General features: G+C 36.2%; 1 pseudogene; it reads left to right on the top strand.

The window, feature by feature from the left end:
• Window positions 1–12133: 12133 nt before the first annotated feature.
• LOC105815545 lies at window positions 12134–12975 on the top strand (annotated as a pseudogene).
• The last annotated feature ends 9255 nt before the right edge of the window (window positions 12976–22230 follow it).

Genomic DNA, 22230 nt, shown 5'->3' with positions numbered 1-22230 from the left:
GATTCTTCCCTCAGATTGCACGGAAGCCTTGAGAGAGGATTTGAAGACAGTTTTAAATCCCACCAGGTAAAGCTTATTTTAGCCTAGTTAGTGAATTACACAACACCATGGTCATTCTCCCTTTATTTTGTGATATCTATATAGCTCATCATTTTACATCTCCCAATAAATGCAGGATTTAGTATTCTAATGCCTCTGAAGGTCTCCTCCACCTAGAATGCTCCTTTTAAAAAATGATATTTAATGCTGCTGACGGGAATACTTTCTGTCTGCTGAATGCCACCTGCTATTCAAAAATATTCAATATTTGTTTTATACTTTTATTCAAGTTTTGCTCTTTAGGAAATGCCACTAGTGATGTAATAGGTGGCATCCCATTAAGTTACATATACTCCTTTCAAATATCCTTCAATGCTATTATGAAATAAAGAAAATCAAATTTTGAAATGCAATATTCTATATTCTGCTGGATGCATAAAATAAGGAATTTTTAGCCTCTGGGGGGAGGATTGGCAGCAGAGATTTACATTAACTATTTTTTTTCTTTTCCAAATAAAATATGTCCACACTATTATATGGCTTAAGGTCATTCAACTAAAATTAAATACATGTAAATAAACACATTCTATGATTTAACTAGTAAATACATAAATAAAAATATGCAAGTTTAGTAGCAATTAAAATTCAATCAGTCTCTCTTTGGAAGTTTTTACAGCAAGTCTGGTGATTATTAAAGTAAGGAGATAACATTGAGTTAAATGGCTTGGTTTTATTTATCATCATTTCCTTTTTGTAATGCGCTTTAGTCTTTTTTGAGTGGAGAGAATAAGACTCAACTAATTTCTACATTTTGCAGTTGAATATATATAAGAGAAACCCCCATGAGACTTTATATGATGATAACATATCACTTCCTCTGCAGGGCCTCATCCAGATCCAATTTTACAATGTTGAAGCTTCATTATATTACTCTACTTAATTAATATAACATCTGATTTTATTAGATTTTTCCCAACTGACAAAATCAAATGGCTCCTTTAATGGAATAATAAGACTAATGTAATTTTACATGTATTTTCCCATTTATTCTAGCAATCATAAATCCAAATTTAGGAATGGCATATTGTTGATCAAAATGTTAATGGAGACAATGGCAGCCGATCATGTCTTTTAATGTCCTCCTTTGGCTGAAGTATAAACACGACAATGGAAAAGTGTGTTCCACTAGCAGTGAGGACTCTATTGTTCTAACGGTTTCTTAGGCAGTTGCTTCACTTGCTGGCACTCGGCTTTCTTGCCTGGGAGATAGTCCGACTACCCACCAGTGGTTAAAACTGTGCTCTTTGGAGCCCTGAGACAATCAAGGAGGTCAGTCAAGGGGCAGAGTAGGTGAGAGGCAGTTATACAACTCCTACTTTTTCCAGTTAGTCTCCCCTTTTATCTATTTTATAGTTAGGGCTACTCTTATTTGAAAAAAAAGTTTTCAGTTTTTAAAACTAGTTTGAAACAGCATTAAAATAAAGATTGGTCAAGTTCTCGTCCAATTTCATAAGTGGAAGAACACTTGACAGTAGGACTTAAGTTCCTATATCATATATCCAAAGCCTCTGAGTGGAAAGCTGAATTTGCATGTCAGATGGTGATATTGTATGGACTTCGATATTAGAGGATGTATCTTACAACTGGTAAGGCTAGTAACATGATTTGGGGCTATCATTCCCATTTATAATCCAGTAGATCACATCAGAATTACTTGAAAAGCTTTTGGAAAAAATTTTTTCAATACCTGGAAATATCCCAGGTGTACTGCATCAGAATCTGGAGGAAATGGGAGGTGGCTGTGTTGGCATGTATTTTGAAAACATGTTCCCACCTTTCATCTGCTCTTCTTCAATTAAGAACCCTTATTTATGCTATTGTTTTATGTGTTTTCACTCAGTTTTCTATTTGATTTCTCAGCATAAAATTAATACTGATATTTGTAGTAATCTCATCAACTAGGTCTCAGAAGCAGATTTTTCTTTTTATGCTAAAGAACTTTCTTCATAAAGTGAAGGTAGTGCAACCTTAAAGAAAATGGCCTGCTCAGGCACTCACAGCACTTTTAAAACCTGGCTGAACTTCATTAGTGCTACTGAGGAAAGGTGGCACGAGATTCCTGCTTTAAAAAATATAACTGGAATTCCCACTGTGCACCTATTTCAATTCTAGTCCATGTCAATTAGCAAAAGTCACTAAAGGCTTTGATTCTCATTGAAGGGAATCAACCTCTTTTGACTTCACAGCTTCAGTCTGCAAGACAAAGAAGAAGAAAAAGTAAGAGATCTAAAAGACTGGGTGTTATTTGCTTTATTTGGAATATGTTTCCCAGGGATATAAATGGAAGTTTATAAAGAGCCCTCCTTCCAATCATTATTGTGCTTAAAGGCTGGAAAATTGGGGAGATGAGTCAATAGAATGCTTTTAACAGTTATCCTCCAAGAATCTGAGATTGGGCTGAAGTGGAATTCTATGGGAGTCAAAGGTTGTCTTGGATAGATTTCCAAACTTGCACTAGGGTGTCCATCAAAGGAACTATTTCGGTGAAAGGAAGGATGTATGATGTAGTAGTATTTCTGAAATTATAATGTCTCATTTCCAATCCCGATTTTGTTATTTTCTAGCAGTATGGCCTTTGGAAGCTTCCACAGCCCTCTGCCCCTCTGTTCCCTGATCAGCAAGTTATTAGCAACTGTTAGTTATTGTTCCTGCCATTGCTACCCAAATCACTACACCCCAGGCCTGACTTTTCAGGCCAGAGAGAAACCTTATGTACAATATAATGAACATATTATATTTGAACAATACGTATTTACTGAGCACCTATGAAGTAATGGGTACTCTATTACTGCTGTAAATAAACAAAAAAAGGGGATAGTGGTGATGAATAAGATATTATTTAACTTAAGAGAGGCAAACAGGTAAATAATTATAAATAGAGTGATAACTTTAAATATAGTTATACTCAAGTGCTATTAGAGAGTGATTAATTCTGTGTGGGGGATAGAGTTGGTTAAGGAAGAATTCATGGAGAAAGTGGAATTTGGACAACTTAAAGGAGAGACATGGAAGTATGTAGAGGGGAGGGTACAGCATTTGGGGTAGAAAGAACAGCATGGGCAAACGGTCGGGAGTAGGAGTGTCTGATCTTTGGGGAAAATAGCAAGGAAACAGTGGCTCTGGGGTCTCAGTGGCCCCGAGCTAGAGTCCTGTTTCCTAGATTTTACTGAACTTCCCCAAGTCTCAATTTGGTGAAGATGAATGATTGTCAGCACAGTGCTTGGTATAGGGTAAATTGCTACTATGGTGGCAGTGGGGATGGTATTGAGGACATTGCTGGTGATTTGGAGGAAGGTGGGGCTAAAGAAATAAAGGGGACCAATCCCCTTTGGGGAACTTTTGGGACCAGATAGAGGAGATTAGGATTTTAGCCCACAGAAAGTGGTGAGATGGAGGTTTCAAACATGGGTGAGAGGTATGATCACATCAAAACATCACCCAAGCAGCAGCACAGATGCTGGCTTGGATGAAAGGGAAGACCAGATACTTAGAGGAATGCTGAGCAGGGGCTGTGGCAACAGTGCAGAAAAGACAAGCTGAAGGCTGGCCCTAGAGCAGTGGCAATACGGATGGAGAAGGTGAAATGAGATGACAGACGTTTTGGAGGAACCCAGTGACTGACGGCATGACGGGAGGCGGGGAGAGAAATCAGAGGTTTATATCTTGGGCAGCTGACTGGATAATGATTTCTGCCAAGTAAATCAGGGAATACAGGAAATGTATGTGAGGGAATGAATGGACGGGGATTGGGAGGGGATTTCAAAAATGAGTTTAGAGTTTAAACTTCCCAAGTATCCCATAGGATCCCCCGAGAGCACACAATGTTCACCACAGACGTTAGTTACTTCAGGAGAAAGTGTGGTGTGTCAGTCAACAAGGTTTATCTAGCATGCGTTTGTACTATCCAGGGAGAAAGTATGCTTTCTAGTACTGTTCTGCATCTTTAAGGATCCAGAAAAGATGATCGGACAGCACCATTTTACTAATAGCTAACACTGTGTGATTTTTATAGGTTCAAACTCTTCCAATTCATTATTTCATGCAAACTGCACCACATCCCATCCATTAAAAAGATTAGGTTTTATTGCTACCATTTCAAAACTAAAATGGAAAGGTTTCATCCAATTTACATAGCTGGTGACTGAAGAAGCTGGTGTTCTTTCCACTAACCCACACTGTCTCTAGCCATGGCTACATATTAACATATATGTGTATGTATTAAATATACACAAATATTTTGCATTTTAAAAGTATGACATCTACTTTAGAAAGCAGTATAGTAATGTCATACTACATTTTAAAATGTACAATAAAAACTTCAGCTATAAAATATAAAACTTTAATCATAAAACTTGAAACCTGGGAGAAACTGCATTTGGAAATGTTGAGAAAAACTTTGACATCAATGACTAAAAGTTTATACTGCAAAGGGCTGTGAAGTGCTTGGCTCATCAGTATTGAAGCAGCCAGTAGTGTAATGAAACTATGGACAGTACAACAGCCAGACTAAATACCTGGATACTTGTGGATTTGCTTTTAAAAAAATTACTGAGCATTTACAATGTGTTTCAAACTTTATTAGAAGCTAGTGTTTCAGAACTGAAAAAATACTATTCCTGATCCTAGCTCAGTAGAGGAGTCAGAAAAGTACCCAAGAAATTATTATAATATCATGTCTTACTCGTTATGATGGAGGAAATTCAGAGGCATGGTTCAAACCTAGATTCTGAAGGTTGTGTAGGAGTTAGCCAGGATGAAAGCCGGACAAGCCTATTTTAACCAGTGGGAATAGTGAAGGCCTGTTTCTCATTCTTTGGAAACTTCCTGCTTCCAGGATAGATCTCGGATTTGGACCCTTCATATTGCTGTACTTAGGAGCTCCTTTCATAAATAGCTGTTTCTCTTATGATTCGAAATTACTGAGAACTGAACCATAGTTGTACATGTTCTCTGATGGCAAACCTTGGTAAAGAGGTTACTCAATAAATTCCAGTTAAAGTAAGGCACTGTGTATAGGATTATAAAATGCTAGAGCTGAAAGAGAATGAAATCCAACTCTTTCAGTGAATATATAAGAAACCCAGGAGGTGTTTATAAATGAGGTAGGACGTATCTATAAACAAGGTATAGAGTACAGCCTCTAAGGTTAAAATAGGTAAATTCCCCCTGAGGATTTATTGAGTCATATTTAGCACCCATGCAAATTCAGACACGACTTGCTCTGCTCCCCTCCCCCACTGCCTGAACTCTTCACTTTCCCAGTAAAGAAGCTTGGCTTGGTTTCTGTATGCCATGTTCACCAAGTTTTTTTTTTTTTAATTTTATTATTTACTTATTTATTTATTTTAGAGGCAGGGTCTCCCTCTGTTGCCCAGGCTGGAGTGCAGTGGTATGATCATAGCTCATTGCAGCCTCAAACTCCTGGGCTCAAGCAATCCTCCCACCCCAGCCTCCAGAGTAGCTGGGACTACAGCTACCACATCAGGCTAATTTTTAAAATTTTTTGTAGAATGAGGTCTCACTCTGTTGTCCAGGTTCATCTCAAACTCCTGGCCTCAAGCGATCTGATCCTCCTACCTGGGCCTCCCAAAGTGCTGGGATTATAGGCTTGAGGCACTGCCCTGCCTGGCTCAGCAAGTTTAATTTCAAGACATATAGTTTACTGCAGTTTTTTTCTGCCTATTGTATTTCTAAAAGTGATTGTTTTTAAAAGTACTGATGTCTGTTGTTCTAAGGCAAAAGCTCAATTAGTTCTTGAATGATCCTCCTCAGAGGGTGCTTGATAAATATTTGTGGGGGGTGTAGAAAAAAAGAAAAGAAAGACAGGGAGGGAGGGAGAGAAGGAAGGAAAGAAAGAGGGAAGGAGACAGGGAAGAGCAGGGACCTCGCTCACAGGCAATTTTTAACCATAAGCAACATCCTTAACTAAAGAAAAATGTGATGTAAAGGTAGTGAAGAAGGTAGAGAATTCATTAAAAATTTTAGCAAAGAAGAAACAAAGAAGGGAGGGGGAAAAAAACCCTCATGCAGCAGGTCCAATGGAAATGAGAAAAGTTTTAATGCCAAAACTATGATGGGAATACCAATTCTAAACCAATGGAGTTTGCCATGTGAGAGAAACTTATTTAATGGTGAAATCACTGACATTATATAAATGGGATTTAAAGGAGTCTTGATAAATCTATAAATGGAGATATGGGAAAATGATATCTTGCAACTATAAAATGAATAGCCTCAACTTAAGCCAAATAACTTATTTCTGCTACTGTTGTTACAACCTTTGGCTCAGACCATCAACCTCCAATAAAACACAGTCGGCAGCACCGGTTACTGAGGTAATAGGCTATGCCCAACATATTTGGTCCAAATTTAAAAGAATCCTGCTGTCTACATCATCAGTAAGAAAGATAAATTGATGAAATTATAGGTAAATAAACTGTTAAATAAAATGTTAGTTGCCAAATTTTGCGGGCTCAGCACCACAAAGACTTTTTATATAATCCTTAAAATAATAGTCCCTCTCCAGTAACAGCTGTATTACTTGTTTCCCGTAGATAGGTTCCTATTGTATAATGCCTAATATAGCTTCATAACGTTGGCCATAGCAAATCAGATGTTCATGGTATAGATTCAATGTAGTTTACGTAAACTTCTCTCAAGCCTAGAGTCAGAAGAATTACACATCATAGAGTATCAGTTAAATCACTGATCCTCAACATGGACTGCACATTAGCGTCACCAAAAAGTCTTCAATTAGTACTGATATCTCCAGGACCCTCAGCCCAAAGATTCTGGTGAAGGAGCCTGAGCTTTGGTGTATGGCTGGACATTGGCTCCCAAGTGATTCTAACATGCAGCCAAGATTGAAAATTACTGGTTTAGACATTTTTCGTATATCAGAGTAAAATTTTGAAAAAAAAAATTCCATTAAATTTACAAGTCAATGCCTAAATGCTAATTTCTTCATTATTTTGCTTCCTCAAACCATAATGATGATATTAAGCTCCTTTTCTCATGGAGTATCTGTTCAAATCTTTTGCGCCCCCCCTATTTTTTAATTTGCCTCTTTGTTTTTCTTAGAAATTTATAGGAATTCTTTATATGTTCTGGATACCAGTCCTTTGTTTGATTTAGGTATTGAGTCTTTTGTGTAATATATGTGTTGAGAATATTTCTTCCAATTTGTGGCTTACTTTTCAATTTTTTTCATAGTGATATCTTTCAAAGAGCAGCTGTTTTAAATTTAGATGAAATACAGGGTATTAATTATATTCTTATATTGTTTGTGCTATATGTGTCCTGTCTATTCCAAAAGTTTTAAATATATTCTCCTATGTTTTCTTCTAGAAGCTTCACAGTCAGCTTCTATATTTAGATTTATGATCCATCTTGAATTAGTTTTTGCATGTGATATATAGTAGAAAGTTGCAGTTCATTTTTCCCCATAAACTTATCCAATTGCTTCAAAACCATTTCTTCAAAATATTTTCCTTTCTCAATGGAATTACCTTAGAACCTTATTTAAAAATCAATTTGCTATATATATATATAGGTCTATTTCTAGATTCTCTACTATATTTCACTGATGTATGGGTCTATCTTTTTGCAATTACCATTTCATTTTTATTATTGTATCTTTAGAGTAAATCTTGAAATCAAGTAATATCAGTACTATAACTTTTTCTTCTGCAAGACTGTCAGATGTTCTAGGTTAGATCATTTGCATTTCCATGTATATTTTAGACATAAATTTTTACAAACAAGTCTGTTGCGATTATGATTGGGATTGTGTTGAATCTATAGATCAATTTGGGTAGAACTAAAATTTTAACAATATTGAATCTTCTAATCCATGGGCATAATATATCTCACCATTTTTTTAGGTCTGTCTTAATTTTATTCAGCAATGTTTTATAATTTTCAACATATAGGCCTTTTGTTAAATTTTTTCTAGGTTTTTTTTTCTTTGATATTAAAAACTATTTCTTCCAATTTCATTTTCTAACTGCTTTTGCCATAAAAAATATAATTGATTTTTGTCTGTGGAAGTGGTCAACTATAATCTTCCTAAATTCATATGATAAAGAAGTCTAAAAAAAGTTATTCTTTAGACTCTTTAAGATTTCCTAAATAAAATATCATGCTTTTGGTCTTTCTTTATGTCCAATCTGTAGGCCTTTTTCTTTTATTTCTTGTCTTATTTCTTATTTTACTGGCTAGAACCTTCAACAAAAGGTAGAAGTGATGGAATGAAGCCTCTGTGTTTTGTCCTCAATCTTAGGAAAATCATTTAATAGTTCACCATCTAATACATTAGTTACAGATTTTTCATAGATTCCCTTTAAAATATTGAAAAATTTCCATATCTTTTCCATTTTTGACAGTTTTTTTTTTTTGAAAAAAAATAGTGAGTATTGAATTCGGTCAAATGCTTTTTCTGCATTTATTGAGATGATCCTGTTTTTTTTCTCCTTTACTCTGTAAATACAGCAAACTATAGCAAATGCTTTTTGAATGTTAAATTAGCTTTTCACTTCTGGGCTAAATCCCATGTGGTCATGATGTTTTATCTTCTTGTGCACTGTTGGTATCTATGTTCATGAGGGATATTATTTTGTAATTTTCCTTCCTCAAATGACTTGTTCCTGATTGTTATGAGGCTTATGGTGTCCTCATAAAATAGTGAAAGAGTTTGTATAAAACTGGTATTACTACTTTTTTAAATGCACAAGTGAATTAACCACTGAAACTATTCAGACATTGTGAAAATATTTTTTATTATAAAATTAATTTCCATAACATATGTAGCTTGATTCAATATTATTTGAAATTTTAACCATAACTTTTAACTGTACTTTAATATATTACTGACTTTGAAAAAATTATTGCAAATATAATTATATCTTAAAGTCAGATGATCCAACTTCCTTTGTTTTATGTTAACAAATGTTTTAACATTCTAGTTTTCTAAAAATTTTATCTATGATTAGAAATTTTAGCATTGCTATAGCAAAAAATATCGTCTAAATATTTCTTCTCATTAGCAATTCAGAATTGAACCATTAAAAACTTATGAAGATCAATTGATTTATTTTCCCCATTTAAGAATATGTGTTATTTGGCAATTCATTATTTCCACCTTCCTTTTCAGTTTCCACATTACGAAATGTAGGGATTAAATTCAATAATCTCTAAGAATTCATCCAGCTCCATAGTTTGGTGATTCCAAGTTATATTATTACCTCCTTCAGGTTAAGAATTATATGTTTTACCTAAAGTTTCAATACATTTAGCTTGCCAATAATCTTAATGAAATCCATTTTTGAGATTTTCTAAAGTACTTCAAAAGAACATTTTAGGCATTTTGGGACTTTCTCATTATATGTGAAGTGGAGATTCAGTATAATCTATTTAATTTCATTGCTATTTGTAGCCAAAGCTCTTTAAGAGCTACATTTTGCCATGTTAGTAATATATACTCTTTAGTACAGGGACATATTTATTGAATTTTCAATGAAATTAAGGATGTGTGATTCATGAAGATTAATGAACTTTATGACATACTATGTCAACATTTGAGAAATATTTTTGAGCAACTACTATGTACAAAGCACTGGAGATAAGCAATGAACAAAAGTATGCAAAAAAAACTCCTGTGCTCACAGAACAAACATTCTTTTAATACAAATAAGAAGAATAAAGGCAGGAAATTTGCTCTGATATTCTTGAATTACAGTAGAAATTTTGCAATAGCTGTTTCCATTGATTGCCATTCCTTCTTTTTTCTCTTAGGGATCAATCTATACTATTATACATCACTGCTGCCCCACTTGCTGATGAAAATTTTAGATGCACAGAATTGAAATTTTATAATTCATGGTTATAATATGATTTCATTATTGTTTCATGCAATTGATCAATAAGGTATTTTACTTTAAAAACTAACGAGCACCATGGAGACAGAGTCTAACCAAATAATTAGAATTACCAATTAATTCTATCTACCTATGTTTTCCACTGCCTTAACCTATTTCAATGCCCTTCCACCAGAAGGAACCATCCTTTAACTCTCCAGACTAATCTTCCCATCTTAGAGTGTCCAAAGTGGAGCCTGAGTCAGTGTATGTTCTGTTGGAGCACTAGCCTCTATTGTGTTCATTTTTCCTCCCAGAAGGCCTAGCACTGGTCTGGCACAGAGTATGTGTTTAGTAAATGTTTGTTGCATGCAATCATTACAGGAACTTTTGGTTTTGTCATTCAGTCCCTGCAGAAGTTGCCATTAGTTATAACACATGCCCCTGGAAGAAAGGTGCCCAACAAAATGAGGCATCTCGTGTACTCAGCAGCTAAATGGACACAACCTTGGCCTCCTTAAGAGACTGGAATCTAAACTAAACTCCTATGTATATATAACAAGAAGGTATTTGCCTAATTATTGTAAAGTATATTAAAGTCTCATAATACAAGCAATGAGAATGCACTAACACTGGTATAACAATAGAAACTTTGGCTTAAAAAAAACTAACAGTAAATTGCTTTGCATTTAATTACAGTTAATTTCAACCATCATTGCTTCCATTACTAAAACACAAACAAACACACAAATGTATAGGGGATTATCAAGTCTCAATAATGAAACTCGGTGTCTCCTGGTTTATTTTTTTAAAATTAAACTGAAACAATAAAAAAAAAAATCTTTAGCACCTTCCAAACATGAATAAATAAATAAAATAATTGCCATGAAGGATAATATTTTTTATATGCAGTATGCTGAATTTTACTTTGCTCCTTAGTCCAATATGATCTTGCTAAGGCACTCTCTAAAACTTGGTTTTTATTTAATCATAATGACTATTATACTTAATACCACATATCCCTTTCCTTGTTGGCTGCTGCACATACTGTATGAAGCTAAAAGCAATCTTGTTCCAGACCTACAAAAATCATTCTAGCCTCATTTCCTCTACTTAATGTACTCCAATCTATGCTTTAATGGTTAAAACAAAATTGAGTATTACTATCACTACCTTTGTAAGGTATGTATTTTTACCCAACTATTTCACAGCTCAGTTGATTTGGTAGTGAGAGGATGTAAAATATTTCCAATCCCTAGTTTACTTAATGCAATACTTCAAACTTTAATCTTATCTGCTAACATTCAAAATAAAACATCTATGTTATAACCCTTTCCCGAAAAACCTCTTTCATCTTTCACAAATCAGGTAAATACAAAATATTGCAAGCCCTATCATTCTTAGCAACTTTTGCTTTGGTTTGAACCAAAGCAACCACACTATGGTTCAAAGTCATAGAATATTCTACCCATCACTCTTTCCCACTCTTCCAAATATGGAGATAGTAAAAGACAAAGCCTCCAAAACAGCTTCGTCATATCTATCACGTGCACATCAGGACACAGATGCCCCACTGTGTGCAAAGCTAGGCACATATGAAATAGGCGGATCCTTTCTCTATTCAAAGATACTGAACATACACACATACAAGATACACACACAGGTATAAGTTGTATCTTTCTAGTGCAAAAATATCATATTAATTTGGGTTGAAAAAGTAAATTTTGTGACAAAACCAGTCAAGCTAATTCCTTATAAAGAATTATTTTAATCATTAAATTCCTTATTTTAACCTGGCTGCTATTACATCCCATGTACTATCTTAGGAATACTGACATAGAGGGGGAGAAAATGCAATAACTAATGGACATACTAAAATACTGCAGCATTTTGCCTTGGGACTGAAGGTGTGTAAGGATCCTAAGATTCAAAAGATCATGGACATATAACAGCCTATCAACAGTAAGACAAGACGGTAAGGATAACATTTATTTGGATATACACAAGGTTAAATTTAGAGAGTTAATTGTGAATCATATAAGGTCCTAATGAATAGTTCTTAATTGGATTTTTCAAGTGAACCTGATTCTTCTCTGTAAACTGCGTAAAGAAATGCAACCAGCTTCTCCGAGAAAACACCAAATGGCGATGAAGCCGGTGCAGCGGCAGGGCCCGGAGGCCTCGGGGGCCCTGGAATGGGAGGCCGCGGCGGCTTCCGTGGAGGCTTCGGCAGCGCATTCGGGGCCGGGGTCGCCGCCGGGGCTGGGGCTGGGGCAGAGGCCACGGAGCTCGCGGAGGCAAGGCGGAGGACAAGGAGTGGATGCCCGTCACCAAGCTGGGCCGCCTGGTTAAGGACATGAAGATCAAATCCCTGGAGGAGATCTATCTGTTCTCCTTGCCCATCAAGGAGTCTGAGATTATTGATTTTTTTCCTGGGGGCATCTCTCAAAGATGAGGTTTTGAAGATTATGCCGGTGCAAAAGCAGACCCGAGGTGGCCAGCGGACTAGGTTCAAGGTGTTTGTTGCCATCGGGGACTACAATGGCCACGTCGGTCTGGGTGTTAAGTGCTCCAAGGAGGTAGTCACTGCCATCCGAGGGGCCATCATCCTGGCCAAGCTCTCCATTGTCCCCGTGCGGAGAGGCTACTGGGGGAACAAGATCGGCAAGCCCCACACCATGCCTTGCAAGGTGACAGGCCGCTGTGGCTCTGTGCTGATACATCTCATCCCTGCCCCTAGAGAAACTGGCATCGTCTCAGCCCCTGTGCCCAAGAAGCTGTTGATGATGGCTGGTATTGATGACTCTACATCTCAGCCAGGGGCTGCACTGCCACCCCGGGGAACTTCGCAAAGGCCACCTTTGATGCCATCTCCAAGACCTATAGCTCTCTGACTCCTGACGTCTAGAAAGAGACAGTATTCACCAAGTCTCCCTACCAGGAATTCACTGACCATCTTGTCAAGACCAACACCAGAGTCTCTGTGCAGAGGACCCAGGCTCCAGCTGTGGCTACAACATAGCATTTTTATACAAGAAAAATAAAGTGAAATTAAGCCTGTAAAAAAAAAAGAAAAGAAAAGAAATGCAACCAAAGTATCAGACCTACGCAGAACTACAAAACGTACATTCCCTGAATCACGTGCAGAAATGCTGGCTGAAAATTCTATTTTACTTACATAATCTCTGTATCACCATGAAGTGACCACAGTAGTCTTTTCTACTACTGCCTTCTAGGGAACAAGGCACAGGGAATAAGGACAAGGTATTTGGAAATTGTGGGTTGGAGACAGTGGGATTTAAGGTTTCCAAAATTTAAATGCAAACCCCCAGGATTTATGTCTCATCACAAGTAATGACTCACAGAATTTCATTTTTCTTAATAGCATTTGGACTTAAACTACACATCTCTTATATTGTTACCTAAAGTGACAAAAGAAAAAAATAGGATAAAACTTCCAGGCAACCAAGGATAAAACTTGTGTGAACTCAAGCACTCTGGTCATATACTCCAGAAGACAATTTTTCTCTCAAATTAGTTTTTTCTTGGCTCCCGTTTAACTGCTTCCAGAATCTTCACATTTTCTGGTTTATAGATTACTTGAGATGAAGGTGTCATACTTTCTCATTCTTAGAAAAAAGCGTCCCTTATAACTATTTGGTCCTCTTGCTTTTTAGCCTGGCCGCTACAGGAAGGCGCATTCATGGCAGAATGCTACAGTTTAGTGCTAACTGACAGAAAATTCTTTTTCTGGCTCACAAGATTGGTAGAAGAATAAATGGGAAAATTCTTGCTTTTGAAGTCCTGTTATATTTGATTTGCTATGCTTTGAAACACTCCAGAGATTCTTATTTATGATTTAAAGAATGACTAGAGTAGTGTAAGGGGATGTTAGCAAGGTAGACATTACATTTGATAAATATCCTATGAAAGAGGCTAGTCTTGCACAGGGGAGAGAAAGGTGGTTTTTAAATTTTATTTGGCAAAGAATTACTAAAATTCTTGATCAAATTCTTTCAGGGTCAGTCTATACGTTTAAGTGGAAAGAATTCTGTTGCCTTTCTTAGATGTAAAGTTGTTGACAATGGGTGATTTTTCAATTCTTAATAGAATTGCAGTATCCTCTTGACGAATAGAGCTGAATATATAACACACAAACCTACATCTCATCTCTAAGATTATCTTCTTAACTTAGTCCTCAAAAATGTGTCCTCCATGAAAATAATTGATTTCACCAAGGAATACCGAAATATAAATGAGAAGCTATTCTCTTGGCTCTCTCTTTTACTAGAGAACGATTGGGAATGTTGGACACTCCTCCCAAGGAGATCCAAAGCTAAGTGATGGGTAATCCATCATACCCTCATTGGAAATATCTAGTTGAACTCAGATTATGAAATTTTGCCTCCATTGCTAAAGAGAAAAAATAGTTGATATATTATTTTTGAACCCTTTTCAAATTACAGTAGATTCTTTTGATTCTTTTCCCAGTCTTATTGAGGGAAGTAATATTTGACATTAACTAAAATTTATCTTTGTAAATACACGACTTGTTGGAAATCTTTCAAAATATATATGTTATATGCTATGTCTCTGTGTTTTTAATCAGATTATTCTAAACTCAATGTCATGTAATAGTCTGGTACATCTGTGGCTTCCAATGAATCACACTCCATAATTTATGCACTTATGTAGTCTCCCCACCTTGAGTAGGGACTAGCACGTGACTAGTTTTAACCAATAGAATGTGGTGAGCATGGCATTGTGTTAATTCTATGCCTCAGACTTCAGAAGGCCTGGCGGCTTCTACCTTTGTGCTCTGGAGGAAGCCAGATGCCCTGTAAGAAGTCCAGTAGCCTTGAGCCTCATGGAGAGCTCCGTGATGAGGAGTTTTGACGTTCCTGGCTGTCAGCCTCAGCTGAGCTTCCAGCCAACTGCCAAAGCCAACTTTCCAGATATATGAGTGAACCACATTGAGTGGATCCTCTAGCCCAGTTGAGCTGAGCCAGCTGAGGTCCCATGGAGTAGAGATGAGGCCTCGAGTCCTGCCCAAGTTGCAGACATATGAATAAATAAATGATTACTGTTGTTCTAAGCCACTATGTTTTGGGATATCAAACAACTGAAAGAAACAGTGTACTTGATCTTTCTTTAACGACTGATTCATGTTTATCATAGTTTTAGAAGAACACAATAGAATCCCACAATCTGGATTCTAGTTCCAAGTTGACCATTTATAATCAGGTTGCTTGAGTATTAGTGTCCCCAGTTTTCCCATGTATAAATCCTGACTACCCCACAGGATTGTTGTACAGATCAAGTGACATAATGCAAATTACAGTTCTTTCAAAACTATTCTATGTATCCTGAGCCTATTCACTGTTAGCATATTTCCTTTAACTATGGATTCTAATTTCTTATCTATTACTATCTATATAAAAGTAACATTTTGCACTTTGGGGGTCTGAGAAGGGAGGATTGCTTGAGGCCAGGAGTTTGAGACTAGAATAAGCAAGAGACCCTGTCTCTACAAAAAAAAAAACCAGAAAACAAAAAACAAACAAACAAACAGAAAGAAAGAAAAGAGAACAAACAAACAAACAAACAAAAAAACCACACAACAAAAATTAGCCAGTCATGGTGGTTCACACCTGTAGTCCCAGCTACTGAGGAGGCTGAGGCAGGAGGATTACTTTATTCTAGGAGTTTGAGGTTGCAGTGAGCTATGATGGTGCCACTGCACTCTAGCCTGGGTGACAGCATAAGACCTTGTCTCAAAGAAAAAAAAAGTAGTAAAGTTTTGGAGCCAAATACATTGATTAATTTTTTTTACATCAATATACTTGATCTTGTACATGATTTGAAGTTGCTGGTCACTAGTAGTTTGAACGTTTCATAAACAAGGTCTTGCTTTACTTGTACATGTAGTAGGCCAATTTTAATTTTAGAGAAGAAATTGGAATTATTTAAAAATTATTAGTCCATACAAATTTTTTTTTCAAACTTTACAATGCATCTTTGATAACACATTTCCCAATATGGTTCCCAGCAAGTAATTCTGCTTTCTTAATTCTGATGTTTTCCAAAATGCTAGACAAAAGAAGTACAAGTACTTTACATATGTGTAGTCTTTGGACAGTTATTTAAGCATTCTGAGATTCAGTTTCCTTCTGTATAAATTAAGGACAACTATTTCTTCCTTGCTGTACTGTGTAAGTACTTGTTGTTAGAGGTGCTGCAGAGGCATTCAATAAATGGTAGTCAATAATTATTGTCATTATTATCATCCTGATTTCTTTTACGTGCCATGTTAGTAGGTGTGCCTTCATTTTTACGGTTTAGTGATTTGAGGACAATCTGCTTTTATATTCCCACTTAGAAGAAATAAAATGGAAGAAAACAAAAAATACAAAAACAGACACATTTTTTTCTCCCTGAGAATTTGGCAAAGGGCATTTTAAGTGTGTGTGTGTGTGTGTGTGTGTGTCTGTGTGTGTGTTATGGTATGTGTGTGTCTCTATTATGAATATGAGCTCCCTAAGAAAGAGATACGATCTTCTTATATATTCTGTTCAGTATCTTGCAAACTAAGGGTGATTAAGAAAAATATCATTATGACAGCAGCAGCAGCAGCAAAAACAACAAGAAAAGATATGCAAGATCCAGTTTCTCTAATCCTCTTGCAGTGAATAAGCTCTTCATATTTTAGTGAGAATAAATGAAACATAACCTGCAGCATTATGCCGAGTTTTTAAAGCCAGGTTTCCAGGCAGCTTTACCAAACGCTCCGCACTGAAAGGGCAGGAAGAACATAATTCTTTCTGATCTCTTCCCACTCTGAGAATGTTCTTAGACTTCAGTTCCTGATCTATTAAGAGAAGTGGGCAAAGATTCTAAATGCAAGTCTCTAGTTCCATCTCCTCAACTGCAATTGATTCTGTGAAACCCAGGAGACTACCTGTAGTCAAGAAATCCCCAAACTGTTCTGGAGTCTGTTATTGAGCTAATAGCAGACATCAGACACAGACAGGGTAATGCCCATCAGAAAAGTGGATTTCAATAGCACACATTTCTGTTGTTATTGTTACATTTCAGACATTTAAAGTCCAGGGAAAATGTCCCACCTACTAATGAGCCATTTGTAAGAAGCACTTTAAAACCCTCTATGTTGTTTATCAAAATAATACTTAATACTCCTAGAAATTACAGTGGGGGATCCCGGGTATATTTTGCTTCTACCTAGTCTAGCAAAATACATGGTATGCAAAACTGGAAATGACAAAGTAAAGAAAGCGAAGGAATGTGCTCATATCAACACTTATGCTAAATGTAAAGCACAACTTCTATCTAAGCATATGTGTGTGTGTGTATGAAAACAGTAACAGAACACCTAAGCTATAAATGAATTTGAGTCTTTGGGCTTATGCAAACTGTACCTCAGCATCACTTCCAGTCACCTTGGTGTAAACGTGCAGAATGGTAAAGGTGCCAGAAGCGGAATGGGAAAGATATTCCTTCTGTTTTCATAGCAGACAAAATGATGGATTCATTCAATGTTTATTCTTCCATTTAGCAGAACTATTTTGAGAACTGCTATGCACTAGATACTAAGACACTGGGAATCAGAGATAGAAATCATGCCTTAAAAACTAAGGAAAATTAAGAATCAAGGAAACAAAACCATGGCAATAATAAGTGCATGGGACATAGAGCGGGGGAGGAAATGGTATCAAGTGTAGGGGTGGGAAAATGTACTTTAATTTGGTTCGAACAGTTAAGCTCCTCTTGTGAGTCAGGCACCGGGCATATAAAAACCCACATGGCACAGTAAAGGAGGTGAGCTGCTCCTTGGGAAACAACAGAAAATGGAGTAGGAATACATCCAACTTTAGATTTACCAGGAGAAGTATGAGGCTTGAAGAGAGAGAAGGGGAAGGAATTGAAAAATTGAGAAAGTGCATGACCAGTTGATTCTATTTTTTGTGCATCTACAGGCAAGCCATCTTCTAACAGCAAGGAAGACTGACATAGGACTTGAAGGAAAAAATGGAAATGAGGCAAGTGTGAAAGTGAGATGAGTAAGAATGAGTAAAATCACTATCACAAAGTAGTGAGGGCTCAGCTGACAAACGGACAGGACACATTTCAGAGGCACGAGTCAAAAGTTATCGTGCATGCTGCCTTCTTTGTGGGCAAGAACCATGCCTTATTCATCTTGCTATGATGAGTACACGTTTAGAACCTTGCACACAATATGCACTTTTCTCAGAGCACTATTTTATTGAAAAAAGAGTGAAAGGAAGAAGACAATGAAAATGAGACAAAAATTAAGAAGTAGAAGGTTCTCAGGAGAGCACAAAATAGTTAAGTCAGGTCCAGCAGAAAGTGAGGGGTAGATTACAGCAGGCAGAGACAAAGCAACCTGAATGAAAGAACAGGGATGTGAATAAATGAACCTGAAGAAATAAAAAATGAAAACGTAAATAAGTAAATGAATAACGAATCAAAACGGAATACCATCCCAGAGACTTCGGGAAAATACTTATTAAAACAGAAAAATTGGAAAAGGAGAGGAACAAAGGACAGAGACAATGAAGTGAAAATGAATGATAATATTCCAGAGTTACAAGAAGTAAATGTGTACAAAGGCATAAATAAAGAAATTGAGAAAAATGAATAAAGGCAAGCATAAAACAAGAGAAGAATGTATAGATATAATTCATGGCACTAATAGTCTATTGATATTTTTATGTATCAACATATCTTTGTCAGTCATGCAATGTCCAAAGACCTTTCAAAGTCAAAAGTAGAAAAAATAATTTTGGGGGATTTACAATGTATAATACATCTTTGAACTGTAGAATATGTATTTATTTTTTTTAAATCTATGCCACAGTGACAGGTAATTTGCTTAGAATCTAAAACTCTGATTTGGGACAAAGAAGGTTTTAGAAAGAAAAACAAAGAAGAGAGATAAACAAGGAAACAGGAATAAGTGTTGATTGGTGCTGGCTGTCAGCATGTTGACAAGAAGGAAACAGATGAATAGTCACCAAGAATGTTAAGCAGTAAGATGCTCTGACAAAGGAAAAGCAGAGAATTTTTTTTTGCTATTTGTCCTTTTGGATTTTTGTTCCTGGATCACAATCTGCTGTGTGTATGGGAGCAATGCAATTGCCAGTACTCCAATTAACACCTCACTTTAATCCCTGTTTTGTTTGTCTCTTGTGGTTTCTATACTACTGTGCTTTGTTGGTTTTTGCTGGATCACTTGATTGTTTCCTTAATAAAGATTTTTTTCTACACAGTAAGAAGAGACAATTCATTGAGAATTTTCTTGCTTTTTTATGGTACAACTGGTCATACAATCCCCATCGTAAGTGACATCTCCATTTATGTAGCTAAGTGGTTCTCAAACTTAAATATGCATTAGTATCACCTGGAGGGCTTATTATAAGATGTTTGCTGAATCCCATTGCTCAGTACATATCCAAAAGAAAGGAAATTAGTACATCAAAGAGATATCTGCACTCCCGTGTTTATTGCAGCACTATTGGTACCTGGCTACTCATATCCACAGTAGCCAAGATACGGAATGAACCTAAGTGTCGATCATCGACGAATGGATAAAGAAAATGTGGTACATATACACGATGGAATATCGTTCAGCCATAAACAAAAGAATGAAATCCTGTCATTTGCAGCAACATGGAAGGAACTGGAGGCCACTATGTTAAGTGAAATAAGCCAGCCACAGAAATATAAATATTGCATGTTTTTACTCACATATGGGAGCTATTAATAAAAAAGTGGATCTCATGGAGGTAGAGAGTAGAATGATGGTTACCAGAGGCTGGGAAGGGAAGCAAGGAGGGAGGAATGAGTAGAAGCTGGTTAACGTGTACAAAAATACAGTTAGATAGAAGGAATAAGTTGTAGTATTCAATAGTACAGTAGGGAAATTATAGTTAATACTTTTTGCATATTTCAAAATAGCCAGAAGAAAAGAATTGTAATATTCCTAACACAAAGAAAAGATAAATTTTTGAGGTGATGGACATCCAGTTATTCTGATTTGATCATTACACATTGTACACATGTATCAATATATCACCTGTACCCCCAAAACACCTACAACTATTACATATCAATTTTATATATATATTATATATATAAAGATGACTTCTGGGTCTCACCTACAATTTCTGATTTGGTAGGTCTGAAGTGAGGTCCAGAAATTTGCATTTTTAAAAAGTTCTAAGGCAATACTGACAGTGCTGGTCTGGGCACTACTCTGGAAACCACTGATGTAGATCATTCCCACTAACTAGATATTCTCAAGGACTTAGTCCTGTATCTAGAATGAAAGTAAGTGAACTTAAGCTCCCTTGATTAACACTGATGTTCTCTGTTCATATCATAAATTGGAAAAAATGTTTAAAATATTTCTCATCATTATCAATAGCTAAGTAGTTGCTCGCTAAATACTTATTTGTATCTGGCAGAATATAACAGTTCCTAACCTACAGATTCCTTAACTCAGAATATGGATATAAAAATACAAAGTATATAAATATCAACAGTTTACATGTCATGATACATTTCCCTATATATAATCCTCTAATAGTCAGTTGATTTTGACTTAAAAGGAAAAAAAAATTTTAAAAAATTAAATATGAATCACTGTTTGGATGTTTTTAACTATTATTTTCTATTATCTTTTTTTTTCTGCTTTTGCAAAAATATTTTTTTATTTCAAAAGATTGGGGTGCAGTGGTTTTTTGATACATGGATGGATTATATAGTGGTGAAGTCAGGGCTTTTGCTGTACCTGTCACCTAAATAGTATACATTGTACCCAATAGGTAATTTTTGATCCTTCACTCCCCAAAAGTTCTTATTGAATGAAGATCCAAATAGCACATCTCCATGCCCACAACAGACACAAATATACAAACCCACATCATTAAAGGCTTGGCATCCCTTCCATAAATATAGCATTTCAGAGCTACAAACACACCTAGCAAGTATATAGCACAATGGTCATGAAACACTGTTGCTGTGAAAACTTTTTTTCAGATGATTTTATGTGCAAATCTAATACATGAAGCAGAGTAGAGTATCACTGATCTTTCTCTAGGTAAAGTACAGAAAAGCTATAGACTTACAGAAGAGACTTCATTCTTATTGACGAGAGGAGCCCATTAGAAAGTTCCTAGACATTGAAATAATAAACATATGAATCAGATTTGTTTTAAAGCCTATAATTCCAACATGGAGGACTGCAATGGAAGAAGCCAGATGGATTGGGGTGACACCAAGAGGTACAAGACAGGTTAGAGAGAATCAATAGCCCTTTCATTTCTTGAAAGAGACCAAACATCCAAAGCATATCACATGGCAAAGTACCACAAACTGAGTGGCTTAAAAAAAACAATGGAAATTAATTCTCTTAGAAGGCCAAGTTAACAGGGCCATATTCCTTATAAAACTTACAGGAAATGAACCTTCCTTGACTCTTCTAGTTTTGGTATTTGCTTAGCATTTCTTGGTTTGCACATGCATCATCCCAGTCTCTGCCACAACATTACACAGCCCTCTTTTCCCTGTGTGTCTCTTTCTCCTCCTCTTATAAGGACGCCAGCCATATTGGAATAGGGCCCACCCTCATGACTTTATCTTGACTCCATCAGTGATGACCCTATTTACAAATAGGTCACATTCTGAGAAACTGGAGGCTGGTACTTCCACATATCTTTTTAGGGGACACAATTCAACCCCAAGTAGTGAACATTTGGGTTGTTTTCACCTTTTGGCTATTGTGAATAACACTGTTATAAACACTCATGTACAAGTTTTTGTGAACATATATTTTCATTTCACTTGGACACATACCTAGAAGTGGAATTGTTGTGTCATAAGCTAACTCTATGTTTAATCATTCGAGAAACTACCAGACTGTTTTCCACAGCAGCTGTGCATATTACATTTCCACCAGCAGTTTCTGAGGGTCTCATTCTCTCTCTATCCTTGCCAACGCTTGTTATTATTGTCGTATCACTTTTGATTCTACTCACCCTAGTGGGTGGGAAGTGGTATCTCATTGTGGTTTTGATTTGCATTTTCCCTAATAGCTAATGATATTTAGCATTTTTTCATTTGACTATTGGCCATTTTCTTTTTGTTTTTTTTTTTTTTCTTGAGAAATATCTGTTCAGATACTTTGCTTATTTTTTAAATTTTTTGTCATATCACTTTTGAATCTACTCACCCTAGT

The sequence above is a fragment of the Propithecus coquereli genome, unplaced genomic scaffold (assembly GCF_000956105.1).
Source record: "Propithecus coquereli isolate 6110/MARCELLA unplaced genomic scaffold, Pcoq_1.0 Scaffold34, whole genome shotgun sequence".
NCBI classification, from domain to species: Eukaryota; Metazoa; Chordata; class Mammalia; order Primates; family Indriidae; genus Propithecus; species Propithecus coquereli.
Note: the sequence above shows the minus strand (reverse complement) of the source record. Positions and strands in the feature narration are given on the sequence as shown.